We start from the raw sequence: 6476 nt of genomic DNA, 5'->3' as shown, positions 1-6476 counted from the left end.
TACAGTTTTCACTCATATTCAGATGATGGCTGATATTTGCTGATAAACATGTATCCTCTTAGCAGCAGGGAATAAGTAAATGACATAGTTTTAATGACCAATATTGGAGATGTGACCTTGACCTCCAAATTCAAAGGGGTCATCTGCTTGTCACCCCAAACCTAAATTTCAAGTTTGAAGGCCATGGGTGCAGACTTTGTCGAGTTGTCACACAGGCAAGCTTTTGCGTTCAATGGTCTGTGACAAATCAATAGGGCTCACCTACTGGTCAGGCCCAACTCCCAAAGTCAAGTTGTTCAAGGGCCATGGGTGCAGGCTTTATTAGTACAACCTATTAGCATTCAAGGTCACTGTGACCTTGACTTTTGATCAAAAAAAATAAAAAAATCAATAGGATCTTCTAATAGTCAGACTTAGCCTCCATGTTGAGTTTGAGGGCCATAGGTACAGGCATTGTCAACTTATCAGTCAGATGTATGGTTTGACACCTTCCTGTTCAAGGTCACTGTGACCTTTGACCATATTATCCCTAAAATCAAAAGGGGTCATCTACTGGTTAAACCAAACTTTCATGTCAAGTTTGACAGTAGGTCTAGGAATTGTCGAGTTATCACCCGGAAAAGCTTTGGTCTACTGTCAGAGAGACGGACGTAGCGGCCAACATGTGCAAAGCAATATACTCCTCTTCTCTGAATGGGCCATAATAAATAGAAATTTATTAAATATTTTTGTTTATTATGTTAATTAACTTACAATACATACAACAAGTACCATTTTGATATTTTCGAATGCTCATTTGGGCATGTACATGGGTTTTGATCTGACTATGAACATGAAACTACATAGTGATGTTCCCTCCTATCAATTCTGAATTTAAATAACCATGAGAAAAAAATAATGTTTTCACTGCACCATGAATAAATATGTCAAACAAAATAAATGTAAAGTTATTCAAGATTAATTTAACACTGTTCTTTTGATGATTTCCGTGCATTCCTGACTGCAGGTTTTTCCCATTTTCCCACACAGTTATTTCATGTTGGCCTTACAAGGTCATATCTTGAGTTGGGTCTTCATTGCTGGACACTATCTCTTTATCTCCACAGAAAACACACTGGTGCAAGTTTCACTGCAACAACTGCAAAAAAAGTTGTATTATATTCTAACTGAACTCTGCATCAATATTCAATTATTTTTTATTGGATTTAGGAAATGTCTTTGTTTTAAAGGGTTCATATAAATTAATGCATTTTTTTCAATTTAATGCATTATCATGCTGGACTCTTTGACATTGATGGTTAAAACAAAGAAGGCATATGATTTGTGTACAGATTAAACATTATTAATTATAAATGTGTTCTTTAATTAATAAACAAGTGGCAACAATTTCCCCAGTTAAAAAAGCTTACATTTGTATATCTGCAGATTAATCATTTGCATTTCTTTTGCTTAAACCATTTAGATGCCACAAAACTATAAGATTTTAGGTGAAAATTGAGCCAAATCAAAACATTTAGTCATTTAAAGCTGCACTCTCACAGATTTACTGTTTTTAAAACTTTTGTATTTTTTGTCTTGGAATGACCTATTTTTTTGCTAAAATATCTGCAAACCAGTGATATAAGACTGACAAAAAATTAGATTGCAGACTTCCATATTTCAGGTCGAAAACAAAGGTTTTATGGCTTAAAGCGTTACTAATGGTTTAAGAAAAATGCATAAAACATTTTGAACTTAAATATAAACATTTTCTGACAAATTTATTGTCAGCAATCTTATATGAATGGTTAACATGCATTTTCACATAAATTGGCCCGTTCCAAGACAAAAAATAAATAAAGTAGTCAAAACATTCAATCTGTAATCTTGAGTGCTGCACTCTCAGTCACAGATTGAAGGTTTTGACAACTTCTTTTACTTTTTGGCTTGGAATAAGCTAATGAAAAGCAGTATGAAAACTGATGAAATAAGACTGCTGACAAAAGATAAGATCATGTTTTTTATATTTACATTTGTAACTATTGGTTTTATGGTTAAAAGCATTACTAACGGTTTACTAATAATGAGATTTTTGGCACAGAACATCATCTTTTGACCGTATTAAAATAAGAAAACAGCGTTCCAATATTTTCAGTTGTCTTTTTTGACTGAATTAATATAAGAAAGCAGCGATCCCCTTTTTCCAGTTGTCTGTTATGTCCAGTGTTCAGAAATTCGCATTTATAAAATAATTCATTACAAGACCAAGAAATAAAAAAAGAGTTGGTAAAACAGACAATCTGTGAGAGTGCAACTTAAACATATGATATGCATTATCAGCCAAGTGCAGACCTACTCACATCCTGGCTACACAACCAGTACATTCATCAGCTTTACTGATTCCAACCAGGCACATTTATATTGGTAGACTAGCATTTTACCATTCTGTGCTGGCCAATTAAGTTCTCATTTGAATTAGAATTCAAAATGTATATACCTTTGTTCATTTTTTTTTGCCAACTCTGTTTCAACTGAACTTCCTAAATGAATGAGAAGTTTCAAAAAATAATTACAATATCTCAGTAAATACCTGCATTTATGTGTTTCTTGTGCAATCTGTCAGCTTTGGTAGGCTCAGGTATCATTTTGTCCACCTCAATACTTGTAATCTTCTAGTCTGATGTACTGCCATCCAATTTTTAAGTCAGGTCAGGCAGCCATTTCAGCTTTGTTCCAGTTGATTGTATCAAATGATGTTAACAATACTAGCCTTGTATCCAGGCACTTCTCAATCTGAAAGTTTACAAAAGAACATGGCCTGTAATATTTAATAAAAAATTCATAATTGTTTACTCCTGGATGATAGGTTCTAAAGTAAACCTTTGAGAAAAGATGCTACTGGTATGGTGCTTGAACCCACGACCATGTGAACACTTGCATGGAGATCTGTCATACTGAGCTAACTGGGTAACTGATTTTTAGGCAGCTCCCAGCTTGGCTCTACAATTGACAGGTGCATTATACATTATAGAGACAATAAATCAAACACTTGAAGCACTAGTCCAAATAATAGTAACTTAACTGATCTTTTTACAAATTTTGAAATGGCATATCCTTCACATACAATTTTTTTGTACCAAAAGTGGGTAGCTATTCCGATTGGGATTCCGGGTCAGATAATTATATATATCTAAAATATGAGTTATGTACACAAAAAATAAAAGCTGACGAATTATTATGAGTTTGATGAGTGTTTTTCTTCATTTCATACTGTCAAAACATAATGATATAAACTGTTATACATGAAGATCACCTGCAAGGCTGCGGTGCATAGATTTACATAGATGTAAAATGGTTGTGTTTAAATGCATTAAATGCTTGTTTTGTGAAAAAAATCTTTGCACTTACATGATAATAACTAAAATACGAATATAAACCTTTAATATCTATTTCAAACATATAATACTTATCTAACTACGATTTCAATATCTTTCAACCCCCACCCTGTTTTGCACAAACCCGATTAGACGTAAGGGATTGGAAGAATCCCATATAACACGTCTATTTTTTTAGACTTTTGAAGCAGATATTTTCTTTTTTGATGGTTGAGACGTTTCAGGTTAAACAACAATTAAAAATGCGAAATGATTTTAGTGAATAATCAACTCTGAATTGAGTGTAACATGAAGATGTTGTAGTGAAGGATTTGCCATCTATATATATACGTTCTTTTTAATCGTAAAAAGAGTCCGTCAACGTACAAATATTTAGACTAAGAGATGTAGATCAGCTAGATGTACCTTCTAGTCCAAATAATTGTACGTTGACTGATTTTTTTACGATTTTTGATACAGCAAATCCTTCACGTACAAATTGTTTTATACGAAAAGTGCGTAGTTATTCCGATCGGGATTCCGGGTTAAAGCATATTGCATCTATAACATATCATAAAAACAAGAAATATTACCAGATAATGATATTTTATATAAATTCCGTAAACAAAAAGTAATATCAAGCAAATAATTATGAGTTTGATGGTTTTTTCTTCATTTCATTCTGTCAAAACATAACAATATATACATGAAGGGCACCTGCAAGGCTGCTGTTCACAATTTTACAACAATCGGAACATTTCGGCCATCAATTGTAACAACATGCCATCTTCGGTAAGCTTCGAGATAGTCAATCCCTGTTGGATACTGGCTGAGGTGTTCAGATTGTTTGGCCAAGGCCGAGTTGTTACGATTGTATTATCTCGAAGCTTGTCAGAGGTGGCCGAATTATTACGATTGGGTCGAGTTGTTCCCCTTGGCATAATTGTTATCTGTGTCAGTCAACTTTCCTTTTAATGAAAAGGTGAATAATGTGTTTTAATGCATTAAATGCTTGTTTTTTGCAAAATAGCTTTGCACTTCCATGGTAAAATATGAATATAAATCTACTTTATTATCCATTTCAACCATAAAATACTTCACTTAATACAATTTCAATATTTTTCAAACACCCCCGCTTTTTGCACAAAACCGTTTAGACGTTAGGGATTGGAAGAATCCCGTATAACACGTCTATTATTTCAGACTAATGTACACGTACCTTCGTGTCCGAAATCGATCACTTCCTGGCAGCTCATTTCTGGATTGTCTCCATCTAAATTTAACATTTTTAGACGCATACATTGATGCCATTTTTGCTTCGATTGATGTTAAAGCGATAGCACTAAATACAGGTCGGTTATTTTGTAGAAGAACGTGTTCGAAGTAACATTCAATTTCATTTCCGCATAATCTACGCCATATTGTGTATGACTTTAAAAACTACACCCTATAGTCCAAAATAACAATAGGCATAACGTTGACACACTGTGATAGGTATAATCCAAATAATTTACTCAAACAAATACAATAGGTCGATTGCTGCTGAAAAAAATCATTTGAAACATAAAAGCTATTTCACAAAATATTACATGACATGAACTCTTTAACCGCGTATGATTTATTTCTTAATAGCTTTCATTCATAAAATAAGTTCTTTGCCGGGGTTTGCCGGGTCAGTCTTGAATGCCGGGATATGTGTGACGTCACACGGGGTGCAAACATGTGGTGTAGCTTACTATTGGATGTAGGGTAAAATGACTTCGTATGTAAATGCTATACTTTCATTATTTTTCATTATTTTGTTCAATAAAACTTACCAAATTGCAACGGTACAACTATACTAAGAGTAACACGCAATGTTTGTCATAAAAAGGCAATAACGCGTTAAATACACATAAGCAGGTACTTGACGCCCCACATTCACGTAAGTAGTTCTGTTGCTACGCAGGTGGTGTGTATTAATATATTCATGTTCAATATGTCGTGTCAGGCGACTAGTCGCGTTTCTGAAATACCGCTCTCTAAAGACTGTCGGCTTGCAGCCGACAGTCTAAAAACGCTTCTGTTTCTGGGGCTGTGATTACGAAGTTCGTAATCACTGCTTCTGCTGCAATAAACCAAGACGATACTTGACTTCTACTACTACAAGTTACCTACATTCATGCATTATTTAGCACGTTATTGCTATGTGTTTCACAAGATTTATACCCTGTGTACTGCTAAGATTTAGCATTTTTAAACATTTATTGTTGAATAAGATTTTAGCTGATAGCTATTTTCTTTTTGTCTGAAGATGATGAAAAACATAATCTTATATATTCAACCTCAAGTCAGTTTCCTAGTCTGAATTTTGAGAGGATACAAAAAGTATTCCTGGTGGGTACAACCTTTAAGGTAAAAGACAGACACAAATACATGCATGCCATATTTTTGAGAGGCTTTGCAGTGGATTTTAGTCTGAATTCCAGGGAATATTGGTCTAAAGTCCAGCGGATTTTGATCTTAATTTCAAGAGATTTTGGTCTGAATTCCAGGGGATTTTCGTTTAAATTCCAGGGGATTTTGGTCTTAATTTCAGGGGATTTTGATATTAGACAAAGGGATTTAATGAAACTAAGCGCAATATCAACATTTATTATTTAAGACTAAATACAGAAATCTGAATGCATATTTACTTATATTTATTTAATGATCTAGAATACATACAATAAAAGAATAATTAATATATTATGAAATTATGATCAATTGTCAATGCATATGATAAATAAATAATACATAAAAAAACAAGACAGAATTTTTACAAATTTTACTCAGCACATTTACTTATTTTAATAAGTGAATTATTATAGCACTGCGCATAGTAATATACTTTTCATTATTAATTTATTAGGTTGGGGATTCCCCCCCCCCCCCCTGGGGAATATATGGCATGCACAAACCAAACTTACACTCTCAATTGTTTCAAATGAACATTATTATTTATTAACTATTTTGATTCAATTAGCATTCACATTTAGTGAAGTCACCATGATTTGCATTTGAATTTTTGCTATTTGTAACATTAGACATACCTTATATACTTCATTTGTACCAAAATTAAACAAATAACGATCTGTATTATAA

The 6476-nt window shown here is 33.4% G+C and overlaps 1 long non-coding RNA gene across 1 annotated transcript; it reads right to left on the bottom strand.

Annotated features, from left to right (window-relative positions):
* Positions 1-976: 976 nt before the first annotated feature.
* On the bottom strand, positions 977-4697 carry LOC128222246 (uncharacterized). Its single transcript, XR_008259108.1, has 3 exons — positions 4573-4697; positions 2570-2772; positions 977-1138 (listed from the first exon to the last, which is right to left on the bottom strand). It is a non-coding gene; the product is annotated as an uncharacterized LOC128222246 (long non-coding RNA).
* Between the last annotated feature and the right edge of the window lie 1779 nt (positions 4698-6476).

The sequence above is a fragment of the Mya arenaria genome, chromosome 16, assembly GCF_026914265.1.
Source record: "Mya arenaria isolate MELC-2E11 chromosome 16, ASM2691426v1".
NCBI lineage: Eukaryota > Metazoa > Mollusca > Bivalvia > Myida > Myidae > Mya > Mya arenaria.
The sequence above is the reverse complement of the archived record's forward strand: the minus strand, read 5'-3'. Positions and strand labels throughout refer to the sequence as shown.